We start from the raw sequence: 16,358 nt of genomic DNA on the forward strand, positions 1-16,358 counted from the left end.
AAGGAATGGATAGCATTTTCTGGCAACCTAAGACTTGTTGGAAACCATTAGAAGCTTGTTGTTTATTTGAACAGCAAGATTCTTTAAGGGGCAAGTGCTCAGTTCCCAGAAAATGGAAGAAAAAAATATAAGTATGGCTGCCATTTACTGGCCATAGAATTGTTATGCCTTGGCACTCAGGCATGACCCCGAGCTGTGTGTGCAATAAAAGAAGAAAATATATGTGCACGGTAATGATCTTTGATGGAGCTAAGCTAGCTGAAGAAAGCTGCTGGAACAGTGTCTTACTGTCCTGGACCATTTGTTAAATGCTCCACAAATCATGGTTGGGAGCCAGTGAAGTAGTAGGACCAGACTGGGAGCCGGGATGCCGCCGGCATGTTTAGGTTTGGCTTGATAGTCTGGCACTCCGCAAGACCTATTGTTTACAATATGCAGAGTTGGATTTGGGACAAAGAGTTGGATTTGGGACAGCAACCTTTCTGCCATTACCTTGTTTGTGTCTTTAGTCTTCAAAAGGCTGTGGTCAACGAGTATTTGAAAAAATTAAAAATACCAGGATCTACGCCTGTGTTATTGCTGTAATACGGATGTGTACCACATAAATGACATATTGCATTTGTCTATGCTATGTATTCTCTTTGGTTATTTGTGTTTTTTTTAACAATGAACTGTTTATAAATATGTGATTGTGTTTTGAGCTAAAGTGATCACTGCTGATTAGGAACATTATATACTATATATATATATAGCATCATTGCTGTTTACCTGTCCGTCTCCTGTTTTGCTACGCCGGTCCGTGGGATTGGAGGTGGCTTTGGGAGTGTTTTCCTGTATATATATATATATATATATATATATATATATATATATATTGTAGCTCTTGCTTGATCCGAAGTACTAGGAATCACTCGAACTACATCAAAGGCTCCAAGCAACAGCCTTTATTCAAAAGGTATGGAAAACATGCTTCGGCAGGATCCTTTTAGCAGTCACACGCCAGCCTGACGCGTTTCGATAATTCTCCTCAGAGGCTTGTGGCGGATGAAGTGCACTGCCTTACTTCCCGTTTTTCTCCTCTCATGTATATATATGTATTTTTTTACCCTTGTAGAAAAAGCCTCCCAGCACGTATTTGTAGCACTTTTATTTGGATGAAATGCCAGCAGCGTTGCAAAAACAATTCCGCTTTGTAAATATGAAAAGGCAGCTTCTGCCAGACGCGTTTCAAAGATTGTCTTTTATATTTGCGGCTGACCCAGTCGCGGAGTAAGCCACTCTGCTGAAGCAGACCTGCGGTGTTTTTTTCAAGGGGAGACCACCAAATTGCAGGAAGCACGAGCCTGGTTGAAAGCTTGAATTTGGCAGCACTGTATTAAGACTTTCTAAGCTTTACCCACTGGGGCAGAACGAATCTTTGAAAAACGAACTCCATGCTACTACTCACATGAGTTTCAAGGACACTGCGAACTACGTGAACCAGCATGCTGCGAGCTGCGGCAACGCCCACTGGGGGTGGTTCACATTAAGTTAAATAGAAGCACCTGGGGCATGAAAGTTCGAGCGCCAATGCCACTGAAGAAAGGATTTTGAAACGCGTCTGACAGAAGCTGCCTTTTCATATTTACAAAGCGGAATTGTTTTTGCAACGCTGCTGGCATTTCATCCAAATAAAGGTGCTACAAATACGTGCTGGGAGGCTTTTTCTACAAGGGTAACCTTTTTGACTTTTATATATATATATATATATATATATATATATGTACCGAAAATCCTCTCTCAGTTGAAGAAGGGAAGGGACACAGCGGGGTTCGTTCAGGACATTTATTTAAGCAAAAAGTCAGCATGACCGGTTTCGGCGTCAAGCCTCTTCAGATGCCGCAGTTCGTGTGAGGTATTTTCCCCTCAAGTTAATATCGAGCTCCTCCCATTGAATAATGAGAGGCCCAGCTGCTGCACATACTATCGCTGACGTCACAGTAGCCTCTGCCACGGACTGCTGATCCCGTCGTGCATCTTGTTGGTATCCGATGTGCCGCAGGGAAAAGAATAACCCCCGAAAATGCGGCAAACAGATGTCCTTGGGTCCCCTACTTCCAAGCCGTCATAGCAAAATGTCATCGAGGCTGGAGGCGAAGGACAGTGCAGACGCCTCTCACCCGGGGAGTCCAAGTCCGCCATATAACAGCAGCTCCTCGATGTTGCCGGTGTGAGGGCGGGCTGTGATATTCCGATACCTCGGATACTTGAAGTTAGTTGCCCAACGCCCTGTAGGTATCACAGCCCAGATAGGAAGGGTCCCCTCAAAATGTTCCACAGGAATGCACTTAATAATGCCGAAAATCCTCTCTCAGTTGAAGAAGGGAAGGGACACAGCGGGGTTCGTTCAGGACATTTATTTAAGCAAAAAGTCAGCATGACCGGTTTCGGCGTCAAGCCTCTGCAGATGCCGCAGTTCGTGTGAGGTATTTTCCCTCAATATATATACATACTATACTGTACTGTGCTAATTAGATACAGTGTTCTCTTTTCAAACCATAGTAACACTTTTTTTAAACAAATACATCGATTTATATTCTTGTATATCTTCTGAGTTCTGACCTTCTTTGGGAAATATATGGCATCTTATTAAGCGTGTATGTGACTCAATGGAAAGTATAAATCAGGTTGAATGAAATGTGCAGAATGGTTGACTATTAGAGATTGCAATCTGGTCCAAAGGATCACGCTCTTTAACCACTCTCTACTCTTCAGCCTTTGCTTCAAGACAGTGTCAATCATAGTTTGGATCAGGCCAGAGGAGTATAAATCTTTCACCTTGTACTATTTTTTTCCGAGTATTATTCTGGCCCACGTGCAGTGATTCCATCGCAATCCATCGCAATCCATGACGGGCATTGTACTCCTGAAAATTAAACACAATCATCACACTTTTTGTCCCATTCAACTTTTTATCTCATACACAACTTGTGCACAAAGAAACATACTGTTTAGGACCGGTTTTCTCTGTCTTTGAAACCTCATGCCATTATTTCTTCAAAAAAGTACAATAAGAAGTACAGAGAGTATTGAGATTTTAAGTCAGGCATCACTTGGCATTGATTTTGATGTGTTTTTCTTGGCTTGCCATTGGCTGGATGGGATGTCCATCAAGGCCACGGCCTTTCGCGGATGACTACAGTGTACCATTTCTGCTCCCATTAGGTTTTGGACACGGGGCATGAATCAGTCCTTCTACTAGACTGCAGATGCAACATTATGTGTATCTTGCCATCTTTACAGCCAATGTGTTTTCCATTTATTACTGACACAGTGACATTTTAATTGCTGATTTATGTGTTGTTGTGACAGAAGTTCTTGCTGATAGGCTGTCAGAAAGATACCGGCATGATCAGAAACCATCGAGGTGCAAGTTAATTTGTTTTACTTTCCTGACTTGATAACATCTTGCTGATTTACAGGTTTTTTTGTCCACAAAGTAAAGACTTGTGTGCACATGGGCTTTCCCAGGGATGCTACCAAAATACTGGTCTTTTTCGAAAAGTATCTATTATGCAATATTTTCTCTCAATGTTCTCTACTTGCAAAGTAAACTTCATCTTCTGACTACTTTTCATAGCACCCATCTTTGAGGGTAAAGCTTAACTCTGTTAATGCACTCTGTTCAGCAGGTGGACCCCACTCCCTGCATGAATATTGTTTAGCCCACAAAGTTACCCTCATGAGTAGACTTTCTATGTAGAACAGCTGGTGGGAACTCTACTATACCAAACAGTTCAGGTAACAAAAAGTCAGACCTATGTAAGCATGCTCATTGGTTAACACTTTGTTATACCTTGTGACAAATACATTGACAGGGTTCCCAAAATGATGTTCCTCTAATGGCTTTCATTAGAGGAACTACATTTTGGAGTAGTTAGCAACCAACTTCAACCACTAGGATGCTGATAAGTTTCAGCAAACCTGTGACCTTCCTTGCTCTTGCCGCAGGGGCCTCTGTTGAAATACAAATTCTGCATGCCCAGTAACTGTGTCAAAGTACATAGGTCTGATTTATAACTGAAAATGGAAGTCAGAACCAATGAGCTTTGCCAGTGCCTGTTTTGAATTATTCTCAGTTGAGTACAGGCAAAGTAGAGAGGTGGTGAAATATGCAACTTTTGGATGGAGGGGGACACAGGTTTCTTGTGAACATCTGAGTGGGAAGGGCCACCTTAGATTTTCCAAGTAACCACTCACTAAGTATTTGAGTTTTTATTTTATTTTATTTTTTATAGTTTTATAGAGCGCGAACCAGACCCAAGCTAGGGTATCAGAGCACTTTACATAAGGTGTACGGTGAACACATTCAAGGGGGAACATTGCATACAAAGAAACATAATCTGAAAGTAACAAGGAGTAGCAGCATTGAGAAGACTTGTTCTGAGCAGTAAAAGACCACGTGTAGGTCTTCACTTCGCGGTCAGGTAACCTGAGAGTAGAGGTAGTTAGGAGGTTGTAGATCTGGTGTTGTGGTTGTGCGAGTTTAAGGTAGGAATTTGCTAATCAGGATTTCTGCATAGATTTATTGTATATGAGTGTATATGTGGCTAGTCTAAAAATAGGCCATGGAACTGGACCTCGTGGACCTGATTTGGATGCCAAGGCAGTCTCCAGTGCATGCATTCACCAATCAACATTTGTGAAAGAGATATTGGTTCTGATGGCAGACAAATTAACTTTGGCTTGGGATAATTCTAAAATATTAATGAAATAAATCAACATGAAATAATGATATGCAGGGTTAAAGAAATTACAATACAGGAACATGATGCTGCACAAAAACCTCTATCTTTGGCAGGACGAAAACTTATTTTCAGCCATCGCAGGGCAACCAGCCGGCAAAAAACATTTTACTATTGATATGGATGGAAAATGAAAATTGTGGGGAGCTGGTTAGTGAACACGATGTGTGATTGTAGTAGAGAAAAAAAGTTAGAGAGGTTTTGCACCAGTTTTACCTCTTTTCTAAGGACTTCCTCCAAGACCTGGTGCCCGACTGCTGTGTTTGGGCACTAACATACACATCTACAAATCTCTGTAGAGCAGACCTACCTACATCCATCCTCGTCCATGATTCTCACTCCAGCATCTTGCTGGATGAATATAGGACATTACAAAGCAAACAATTGCAACGCATGCTTCTACATCGCTGTTTTTACAACGCAACTACTATTACATTGCATGATTTTTCAACGTATACTATTAAAATGAATTTTGTAAAACTACCATTACAACGCATTCCATTACATCGCATTCCATTATAACGCATACCATTACAACGCATAATACTTTTAATACAACAGTAGGGTAAGTGTTGGATAGCGTAGGGGTAAAAATTATGATTGCCCCTCCAGTGAGTGCAACAATAGGGAAAGTGGTGGATGGCATAGAGGTAAAAATGACAATTCACACTCCAGTGAGTGCAACAGTAGGTAAAGTTTTGGATAGCGTAGGGGTAAAAATTACTATTCCCAACTACCCCAAAACCTATACCCACCCCAAAACCTAAAATTCTCCATTACTAACCTTATAGTGCGTTTTGATGGTATGTGTTGTAATGGCATGCGTTGTAATGACATGCATTTTAATGGCATGTGTTGTAATGACATGCAATGTAAAGGCACTTGTGTTGGAAAAGTTGCGTTGTAAAGGTATTGCGATGTAATGCCTGCGTTGCGAATGAACATTTCTCTGCTGGATTCCAGGAAAAAGCTTGAAAGACAGTTATCAGTCTAACTAGAGAGATCCACCAAGAAAAGTGCTTCCTTTGGAAGTCCATGAACCCTTTCCCTTTACACTGGATATTGCATATAATGGTAGAATGTATATAGTGCTTTATAGCCCTGACAACTCTGTAAGTTGCTTAGATTCACTTCAGCTTCCTTGTGAAGTGCACAGAGGATATGATATGGGCACAGTTAAGTCTATACATTAGGTGGTGGATGTGGCCGATGAGGCTGGGAGACATGTTCTAAACATGGAGTGATGAATTTGTAGCTGTACGTAAGCATGAGCTGTTGCTGAAAATTGTGAAAATAGACGCGAGTGCTCATGTAATACCTACCATTTCTGTTTTTTGTTTAGAAGTGGTCTGTTCCATAATACATTTTTGGGGGAGGAAGAGCCAGTGTTTAGGTCTACTCGTTCTCTATGGAGAATAAATGATGCTGTCCTTGTTTGAGAAACAAAAAGTTACCAATTCAAATGTACCCTCCGGGCCCACCTTCTCCCCTCTTTCTCATCCCCATCTCTGTTTGGTACTCATTGCGGGTTTGATGCACCAATGGAGCCACAGTATGGCCTACCTATACGTCTCGCTTATTGAAAGTGGGGATCCATGCGGTGAGAGTGTTTATAACCTAGTTTTTGATGGAAGAGTGGGCTATGCAGGAGGACTATGGCTTGATGTCATGTTTGATGATGGCATGCTCCTATGTTTGTTGTTAGAAAAGTAAAGAATTGGTGAGGCATTGAGTTTTCAGACATGAAAATATGTGATATTTCTATCTTATGGATTCCACAAGACTGACTAACAAAAGTTAAACATAGACACATATAGGCAGAGCCACTGGAATAAGCAACAGGGGATTACCAAAGTATACGGCAGAGTTCATTAAATTATGCAGCAAGAAAAATAAAATGATACCATTTTGTGATAGTATTACTTAATTGTTTTGTAATCTTTATACATGTTAGCACTCTCCGGCCAAAGGGTTCACCTCATTAGTACCAATTTAGCATCCAAATACAGTAAGAAGCAGATGAAAGTTGACCAGACACCCTAATCAAGTGTCTTCCACTGCGCTGCAACACACGTCACCACATTTTTTGTAACTTTTATCCATTTGAGCCAGAAACAATATTTTCTGTTAATACATATAGATTATGCAGCAGGTGATGGATTATGTGGCAAATGTGGTGAATCCATCATTATGTAGAAAGTGCAGCTGTAGCAGAATTGCATAATTCCCGTGGCCCTACATATAGAAAGTCAACAAGTGATAGGAGAGGTAGCTGGTTTGTGTTGTGTTACTGCATTGTGAGTTAGTGTTCTCAATAAAGGTTTTTCATCAACTCTTTCCTAAATTGGAGCAGCGTTGGGGAGGTCCTGATGAATACAAGATGTGGTTTTCCGACCCTGGGTGCTTAGATGGATAATGAGTGAGGTATTGTTTTTTCTTTTTTTGCAAGTCTTAGTAGTTGTAAAACATCTTAATTGTTTAGACACATCTATAAAACAATATGCTCACACACAATAAACCAATTCCAACCCCAAACCTATGTACAATCATTTAAAAATCATTTAAAGACAGCTAGCTTCTTGCTCCAACACTCAATCACCTCATAAAAATACAACATAAAATCTCTGATTGGCCACACTCCTCCATAAACTCATAATAAATTCCATCCGTATTGACCTACGTCGATCTCTGCTACAATTCAAGCCCAAATTAGTTTTTAAAAAAATGTGTTAATGCACAGGTCACAGCAAAGGACTCCATGTCCGTGAGAAGTGCCGACGCCTCATTGCGATGACAGTTGTTATACTTTAAAAAGAGCAGATTTAAAATCTGACATTGTATCTTATAAAAGTGGTGCAGGCAGGGGAATAGAAAATGAAAATTTGGATATATCACCCGCTTCCCACCGTACAATTATTTGCAGAGTAAAAAATGCATTAAATACCTTCACATTGAAATACCCTAAATTCTGCACCACCCGAAATTTTAAAAGCAACATGCGCATCTGGGGGATCGGGAATGCTGATATATAAGGATACCTCCTTTGGTTGTCCCATGACGCTAACATGTAATTCGCGGAGGGTTTTCTTGCATCATAATTGAGGTCTGTTATCCTAGATTCTCTCTTACAGGCCTCCCTCAATTTCCCCTTCGATAGGTGGGATTCCTCTGATACTCTAAATTTGCCTACCTACAGAATCACTACAATTTTCACTATTCTATTTCTAACAACCACAGCCCATTTTAGTCCACTTCTTGAGATCTACAAAGTGCAAAGGCTTGACACTTTTTAACCTTCTAAGGTCTAGAGCTTGTCTCAGAAGCGTAAGGTCGCCTTAACGACTAGGACGTTCCATGCCTGCAGGTTCCCTTCCAAGAGTATCGCCGGGCACATAGAGCTTTTGGGCAGCCCTAACAGTTTTTTCAGGCATTTACCCTCACACGTCTCCCAGCTAGCCTCTGTGCTTAAAGTCAGCAATTCTGCCCTGCATAGGCATTGAGTTGGCACTAAAGCATTATACGCGGTAAATAACGAAGACATCTGAATTTTGTCATTTTATTAGGCCTCTGGTAGAAGAGAGTGCCTGTGCCTCCACCATTTTTTATGCGGGGTCCAATGTAATTTATTATTAAACAGATTCCTAAGTATTTATATGAGGTTACCACCTCCATTGTATCAATACCTAGCACCCACATACATGCTTTCATTGTTTTCCCAAAATTATTTTTTTTGTTTTCTCCAGATTACCCTTTAATTTATTAGCCACACAATATGATTTCAAACTTTCGAGCTTCCTCTGAAGGCCCACTTGGGTCAGGTCTAAAATGGCCAGATCGTATCCATAGATCCATAGAAGAGGCACGATATGTGCCTACCCTCCCATTTTCAGCGAAGAGGATTTATAAAGGGTATATGGCAAATCTGCTAAAAATAAAGAAAACATTGTGGGGGCCAGAAAGCAGCCCACCCAAGACCGTTATCTAGCGGCATTCTTGTAAACAGACTCCCGTTTAAATCCAGTTCTACCTGTGCCCAATTATGGCGATGCAATTCCTGGAGAATTGCAAGTAAGCTACTGGGGACAGCCAGATGATAAAGCGTATCCCATAGGATGGTACGGTCCACCCGATCGGAACTAAATTCAACTAAACAACAAAAGAGGTTCCTTGTTGTTCCCATAGCCTTCTGCCCGAGAGCCCACAGACTAAATCTTACTCTCCAGTCTGATGGTGACCTGGCTGCGGGCGCACCGAGACCCACCAGAGATGGTAAGCAACCCTGCTTGAAGCGGGAGTACTGGTCGTCATGGATAAATACATGTTTCTGCTAGTTATGAAGATGGTGCAGGCTAGTAAGTAGAGCCAATTGAGTTTCATCAGGATGGAGGTGATGTGATCATACATCTTCAGACCCCTGATGAGAGGTGGATGCCCTTAAGGGGTACCAGTGTGGCATCTGAGAGGCCACGAAGTAGGGCTTTACGGCCATCCAGATGTGAGAGTGCGAGGACTTCAACAGCATTTCTGAGGCCACTTTCCGGAAAACAATGTTTTACTTTCTTTAGGAGAGATATAGGTCATATCTGCTTTTGGCAATGTGTTCCTTGAGTGTGAGGTGGGTGTTCTGGGTGAATCCAAGTGACTTGGCGTTCAGTGAAAGTTTAGATTTGAAGTTGCAAAGGTTCATGTCATTGAGCCAAATTGCCACTGACCTGGCATACGACATCTGCCATATTTAGAGAGATCTCCACCAGCCTGAGATCTGATCTCAAATTTGGCAGGCAGGTACTGTCTCAAACATGACAGACATCCATATTACCCTATTACCAGTGCCGTAGGATGCAATGCACGTGTAATAAAAATCTCGACCCCTTTGGAGGAGCTGTTGTGTGTTTCATGCGTCACTCAGCAAAAATGTTTGTTTTACATAACCAAACTCCTGAAGCAGCTGTTTGTTTTTGTAAAACAAAACAATAATGACCCTGACAACATGGGAGTCTTCCCATAAGGATGGCTGAGTCATTGTTTTATTTTTCTATGCAGGACTGCCAGGCTTTCTCTGGTGGTCCTGAAGGAAATAATTACCCCTGCCACTAGACCAGGGGTCTTCAAACTGGGGGAGCGGGTCCCCCTAGGGGGGCCTCAAGTGATCCCAGGGGGCTCCAGACTCTGGCAAAAGAAGTATTATGCTGATAACAGTGCTTTGTTTTAAGCAAATGGCAGTAAGCCGCTCTGTAATGGGCAATCACTAACATCTTTTGTTATTCATATCCTGGCTGGGAGTGTGTCAAAAGGGAAGGGACTCCAAATATTCTTCAAAACCTTCACCCTCATTCCTAATAACCACACTGTGGATACTTTAACAAGTTAGCAAGGCCTGCCTAACCAGAATAGTATGTTTGGAAATCATGATTTTCCCTTTGGATACCTCACCCTCTTCCCGTCTTAACATCCAAACTACAATGCTACTCATCTCCGATTGGATGGCTCATAGCCAACTCAAGTTGAATCCGTCCAAAACGGAACTTGTTCTGGTGGGCGGCCCTTCCAACCCCTGGGATGACAACTTTTGGCCCTCTTCCCTCGGCTCTCCCCCTCGCCCGGTCAGCACCGTGAAAAACCTAGGAGTGATCATCTCTGAGGATCTATCTATGAAACCTCAGATCTCAGCAGTAACATCTTCCTGCTTTTTCCAGCTGCGCAGGATCCGCAAGATCTGCAGATTCTTAACCAGAGAGGCACTCATACTAGCTATATTGGCTTTGGTCATCTCCAGGGTTGACTTCGCTAACATCTTGTATGTGGGGATCCCTGCCTACCAGCTTCAAAAACTTCAGTTAATTCAGAACCAGGCTGCCCGCCTGGTGTTTCACCAACCCAAACACCAGCATGTTTCCCCCCTCCTGAGGAGCCTCCATTGGCTCCCGGTGGCTAAACGGTGTTTCTTCAAACTCGGCTGTACCTTATTCAAGTCCCTTCACAATCTCGCTCCTGAGTTCATCTCCTCTAAACTCAAGCGCTACCTCCCATCTCGCAATCTTCGATCCTCTGCCGACAATCTTCTATGCATTCCATTGAACCGCCGCAAAAAACACGGCGGCCTTCGTTTTTCTTTTTTGGCCCCACCTTCTGGAATTCCCTCCCTTCTTCCTTTCGCCATTGTCCCACCTATGAACTGTTTCGAAAAACCTTGAAAACTCACCTCTTTAAGTCGGCTCTTGAGTAATACTTCCCGCCCCGGCTCGTCAGGTCTGTTATGAGCGCCAAGAAACCGTCTTGGTGTACGTGCGCGGTACAAATTGTTTAACATAACATAACATAAAACATACATGTATTTGATTGCATTTTTAAAACGGTACGAGAACGCCACTGCAATGTTTAAGTAAGTCTAGACATTTTTAAACATTGCCAGTTTAATAGAATAATTGTAAAAAGTTTTGAGGGGAGCCCTATTTTTTATTTTTCCACGGGGGGGGGGGGCTCGGCATTAAAAAGTTTGAAGACCACTGCACTAGACTGTGGGTTTTTTGGTTTAAGGTTTCCACTGGCAAGGTCATCACCTGTGGAAATATGACTGCTTGCCTGGCTCTAAATAGAACTGGTCAGTTTGGTGCTCATGGTACCCTCCATCAGGCCTGGACAAATTTGAAATTATGTTGGCGTAGTTCGTGGATTGATGAGCTTCCAGCAGTCAACAACTCAACTATGAACGCCTCCATGCCAACTAGTGGCGACCTTAAGTGTGTGGCTGTTTATTTTTCCAATGCTTGATTATTGTATCTACTCCAGCCCTGCATGAATCTAGTCCACCTGGACCTACATCCTACCACTATATCTTGATCACAGATCTGATATATCTAATCAACACCTACTACGAATTCCATCACCCGTTTCGTCTTCCAGGAATTCGGAAAATGACATATTTTATGTTTTCTATTGTTTTATGTATGTTATTATGCTCTAAAGGAAAGAGGCGTTTTCCCTGTAATTTTCAAAATAATTTATTTCCCGAATTGAATTGGAGTAGGGCTCTGAAGCAGACACCTGCATATATTTAGATTTTAATAGCTGGTTAATGTTTTATGGAATAACTTGTCTTCAACAAAAAGCAGCGAAGAATTAAATAATTTAACTTCTTCACTGCTAATCAAAGGTGTGTGGCACTTCTGTCATCTCTTATAATATATATTATATCTCCAGTTTTGGCTATAATTCCACTTTTTCCAAGGTTTTGTAGTTTAAGCTTATGCCTGCACCGGCACCAAAACGATCATGACCAGATCATAGCATCGCCTTGTAGTCTGTTTTCTCTTCCCATGGCTCTTAACACCTTGCCTGCAGCAGGAATTCCAGCCCGGTGCTGGACATTCCAATCGGGTGGTAGTAACGGAACCCAGCCGTCATACCCACAGGCCACCCGTGGCTCATGACGGCTGGGTTCCGTCATGAGCATCGAAGGGGTTAAAGACAGCCAACGCATGATATGAAAGTTTGGCCTGTACACTGAAAACGGTGCTCTAGGGGCGCTCTGGTAATTGAAATTATTACTAGTAAATAAATTATACTCATGCCAGTTTTACATTTATAGAACATATTATCTTAGTGGAAATCCACATTTTTAATATATAAGAAAGCCTCATTTAGATGTGTATACCTTAAGTTACCTTTTTCTTGGAAGTTATGCCCTCTTTATGATAGCTAGGAAACTATTTGTTGAGCCAGAACTCAATTCTATTTAAAATACATTTTTTCCAGTGTATCACAAATAATAACTAGTTTTTAGCTGGTTTGAATTCTTAAACATAGAGGTAATATAATATATGCATCCAATCTACAATGTACAGTGTTTCCACTTTGATAGCAACTATTGTTATCTGAATATGGCCGTGTTCGCATCATGAAGAATGCTCTCGGTTTGATGCTTAAGATGAGATCCTAGCGCTCTCAGTGAACGATGATCACAGCGAGAAACCCGCATTAACCCCTTCACCGCAGGGCTAATTCCCCCGCGGCGCTGGGGGGAGGGGGGCGTGCACAGCGACACGGTGCTTATGACGAGCTCGGCTTGTCACGCTGCACGGTGGTGCTGTGCTCATGACGAGCTGAGCTCGTCATGACCACACCCGTTTCCATGGAATGCTCAGCACAGCAGGGGAATTATTCCTGCGTGTGAGCGCCGCGCAGGTCATGACGAGCTCAGCTCGTCATGAGCACAGCGCCACCGGGCCTCATGATGAACTAAGCTCGTCATGAGCACGGAAGGTGTTAAGACTTTAACATCTCAGCAATCAGAGCACTATCAATACGAAAATCCCATCTAATATTATTATTGTTGTTGTTATTGTTGTTTTTGTTTTCTTATTGTCCTTGTTGTTCTTGGTATTGTTGAGCTTTTCATATTTCTTGTTTTGTTGTTGTTATTGTTGCTGATTTTGCTTTGTTATTATTGGTAGTGTCATTAATATGGTTAATATTAGTAGAATTATCATTTGTATTATTCTTAGTATCAGTAGGACCAACACCCTTATCTTAGAAGTACCCCGAGGCGGTTCTCAAATAGAGTTCATGCTTAATGCACCTTGAGGAGAAATAAATAAGTATTTGTATGCCTGTCAGTTTTACAAGAAGATTACTGGTTCTCCTAAGCTTTGACCTTAGACAAATATCTTGAGAAAACTTTGAAGGGTATTTAAACAAAGATACATCAAAAGTGACCTTTTGACCTTTAGTGTTTTCTTAACCAATATGTGCTTATTTGGTGTTTTTGTTGTCAGGTTGAAGAAAGCAAATGTCTCTAAAGCACTCTAGGAACCTGCCCAAGGCAAATATAACTCCTAAGAACATTTTCACAAGAATGGGTTGTGCATTCTAAAGCCTGATATACAAACATTTTTGGCCACCACAATGGTATTTAGGTATACAAGGAAAGTAGGTTGGGATTTTAAATTTCAGAGCCTAACTGAAAAATTTTACAATCGTAAATTGCGATAACAATGGTTGAAAACTTTTCCCGTATTCTACATTTGGAAATTTATGACTCAATAGCACATTTTATCTTTTAGGATGGATACAACCTGCAGATATAATTAGACAAACACAAAGTTCTACTCTTGCAGGTGTTCTAATACAGCTTATAGGCAGTTTCCTAATACGGAAACAGATGCAAATGTACTTCTTTGTAAGACATGAGTATGGGCAGGACTGAGTTCAACCAGCACAAAACATAAGCACACCATTAGGCCTATCTCATCTGGGAAAAACAAGCAAAATAAATCTTACTTTTTGGCATAATTAATTCTTAAGAAAATTCTCTGATTTAGTTATTCGGCTGGACGTTATTGGTCAAATCTCTGAATACACAGTTCTATGTACACCTGTTAAACTATATAGTAAAATGGTATGATAGTATTCCCTAGATATTATGGGGCCCATTCATAATTAAGTAGTAGCTTTCGGGTCATAGATTACGGGATTCTCAAAAATCCACAGACGTTGGTGACTGCATTTAAATTTGGAAAATATAGCAATTTCATTGGACTTATGTTTTCAATGTTTTTCATATAGGAGTGACTTCATCCATTACTAAACATCAAAGTTTCAGACATTTTTTAACCCTCACCCCAGTTTTTGGGCACTTAAGTGCACCAAATGGCTAAGTATAAAGTATTGTAAATGTCTCCGGTTAACATTCAATTTCTGATTTGTCGGTGTACAAGAACTTCCATATTTACCCTAATACTTCCACCCATCTTCCTGGTAACATCCATACGGTTGAGTCTTTATCCTAAACTCATGATGTCACAAATTTTCCAAGCATAGATAACGGCAGATCCTCCTCTTGCCCCTTTCTCCCATCACCATACAATTTCTGTCTCTTTATCTCACTCTTGCACATTCTTTTCATCCCCTCTTCCTCCCTTTGTCCCTGTTTTAAATCTTTCTCTTCGTTCTTCTTTCTCCCTTTTCGCCTCTTTTCGCTCTTGCTCTGTGTCTAAGTCTGAGGATTAAAACAACGAGTGCTGGCGCCCACCACCTCCAATGACCTGCACAAATTAAGCACTGTGGAACACTTGATGAGTCCCAGGAGAGAGAGTAAAACCCCTGGTCCCACAGAACTCCTGATCACATTTCACTCTGGCTGCAGATATCCACAAGCCCTTTCTCAGGCATGACACTATGAGGCAAGAGATGGCAGGGAGTCAGGGCAATTTTATTTGGTAACGCTGTACTCCGCCAGATGACAACTGGCCGGCTTTGTGAAATTCATCTGCTTTCAGCCTCATGCAGTTTTTACAGTCCAATAAGTTATAATACACTCTGAACTTCTCAACTTTCCATTCCCTTGGCTTTCCATCCAAGTACAGATCTGCAGCCTCAGTTTATATGGCATATTCTTGTTTTAGGCCCCGTCCGCCAGGGCTTGATGCATAAAAAATAATAATAAGCAGCGGTGCCCAAAGGTTTTATTAGGAACCCACCCTCCAGAGTCGCCGAATGCCAGAGTTGCTGAATACCAAGACTTCCTGGTTTTAATTCAACCACATGACTTTTCTTCCACCACCCTACGCTTCCCGTTTCTTTACCTTATTCTTGTAGGTCCATCTTCATCCGAGATCTTTACCTTTGTCACTCTTTTCCTATCTTTCTTCTTCCTCTTTTTTCTGTTTTTTTTCCTCTCTAGCTCTCGGTCAAAGGCGGATACTTGAAATGGAAACTGACCACACCAGACTACCCAGTTTGCTATCGAAAAGTGCCAGCACACTACCAGTGAAAATGCTGTAGCACTTACAGTCACCAAAACGAAAGTAGCTAACCATCAATTCCAACAATTGTCTAAAATTATTCACTGCACTCACATATGTACATACCTACGCCACCTGCGATGACTCTCTTAGTGCAAAAATGATGGATCCTGTGGAATCACTCTTAATTATTATGGACAAACATTCTATTCCACCATTTTAGCTCTTCTATGCCATTACAATCATAGACAAGGAATGTGCAAAACACTCTAGGTTTAATCCCAAAATGGTCAGACTTCCCCAAATTGATAGGGTGGCGTGTGCCAAGTAAACACCCACTGTAGCCTTGTTGGGCATTTACAACTTCATGATGCGCAAAGGTGTAGAATTTACAAGAAGATTTTTTAGTTGCTCACAATCGTAGTAATAGTGCTATGTGGTAAATGACATGCCTCTCTTTGATAGCACCAGGTTTCGTGGTTGCGTAATACCAACTGATGGGCCCCTAGCCAAGGCAATGAAGGCCCCTTCAGCTCCCATAACGTAGATAGATTCATAGTCCTTGCACTGAGAGGTGGCCCCCTGAAGGGTGCGTCCTCCCCTGCACAGCAGGGGTTTCAGGGGATTAGGAAACATCCGTTACAACACAGGCATTACAATGCAGTGCCTTTACAATGCAGTCAATACAACACATGCTATTTCAACGCATCCAATTACAATGCATATGCCTCACTGACCAGCACCTTCCCTGAGGTAAGCACATGGTGGTGTTAGAATAGTAAATTACGTTGTAATGGTACATGCTTTGTAATGGCTTGCATTGTAATAGCAT

At 41.7% G+C, this 16,358-nt stretch overlaps 1 protein-coding gene across 2 annotated transcripts in view; it reads left to right on the forward strand.

Moving 5' to 3' along the window:
• The window catches only part of NRTN (neurturin), a 187,661-nt gene that overhangs the window by 141,117 nt on the left and 30,186 nt on the right, over positions 1-16,358 (forward strand). The window contains exon 1 of one of the 2 annotated variants that reach the window (XM_078669133.1): positions 1,596-2,465. The exons of the other annotated variant lie outside the window; for it this stretch is intronic. The gene's annotated coding sequence lies outside the window, so the exon portion shown is untranslated. Of the gene's footprint in view, positions 1-1,595; positions 2,466-16,358 lie in introns of those variants that run through there. 2 annotated transcript variants of the gene reach the window in all.

This window comes from Lissotriton helveticus, chromosome 12, assembly GCF_964261635.1.
Source record: "Lissotriton helveticus chromosome 12, aLisHel1.1, whole genome shotgun sequence".
Lineage (NCBI taxonomy): Eukaryota > Metazoa > Chordata > Amphibia > Caudata > Salamandridae > Lissotriton > Lissotriton helveticus.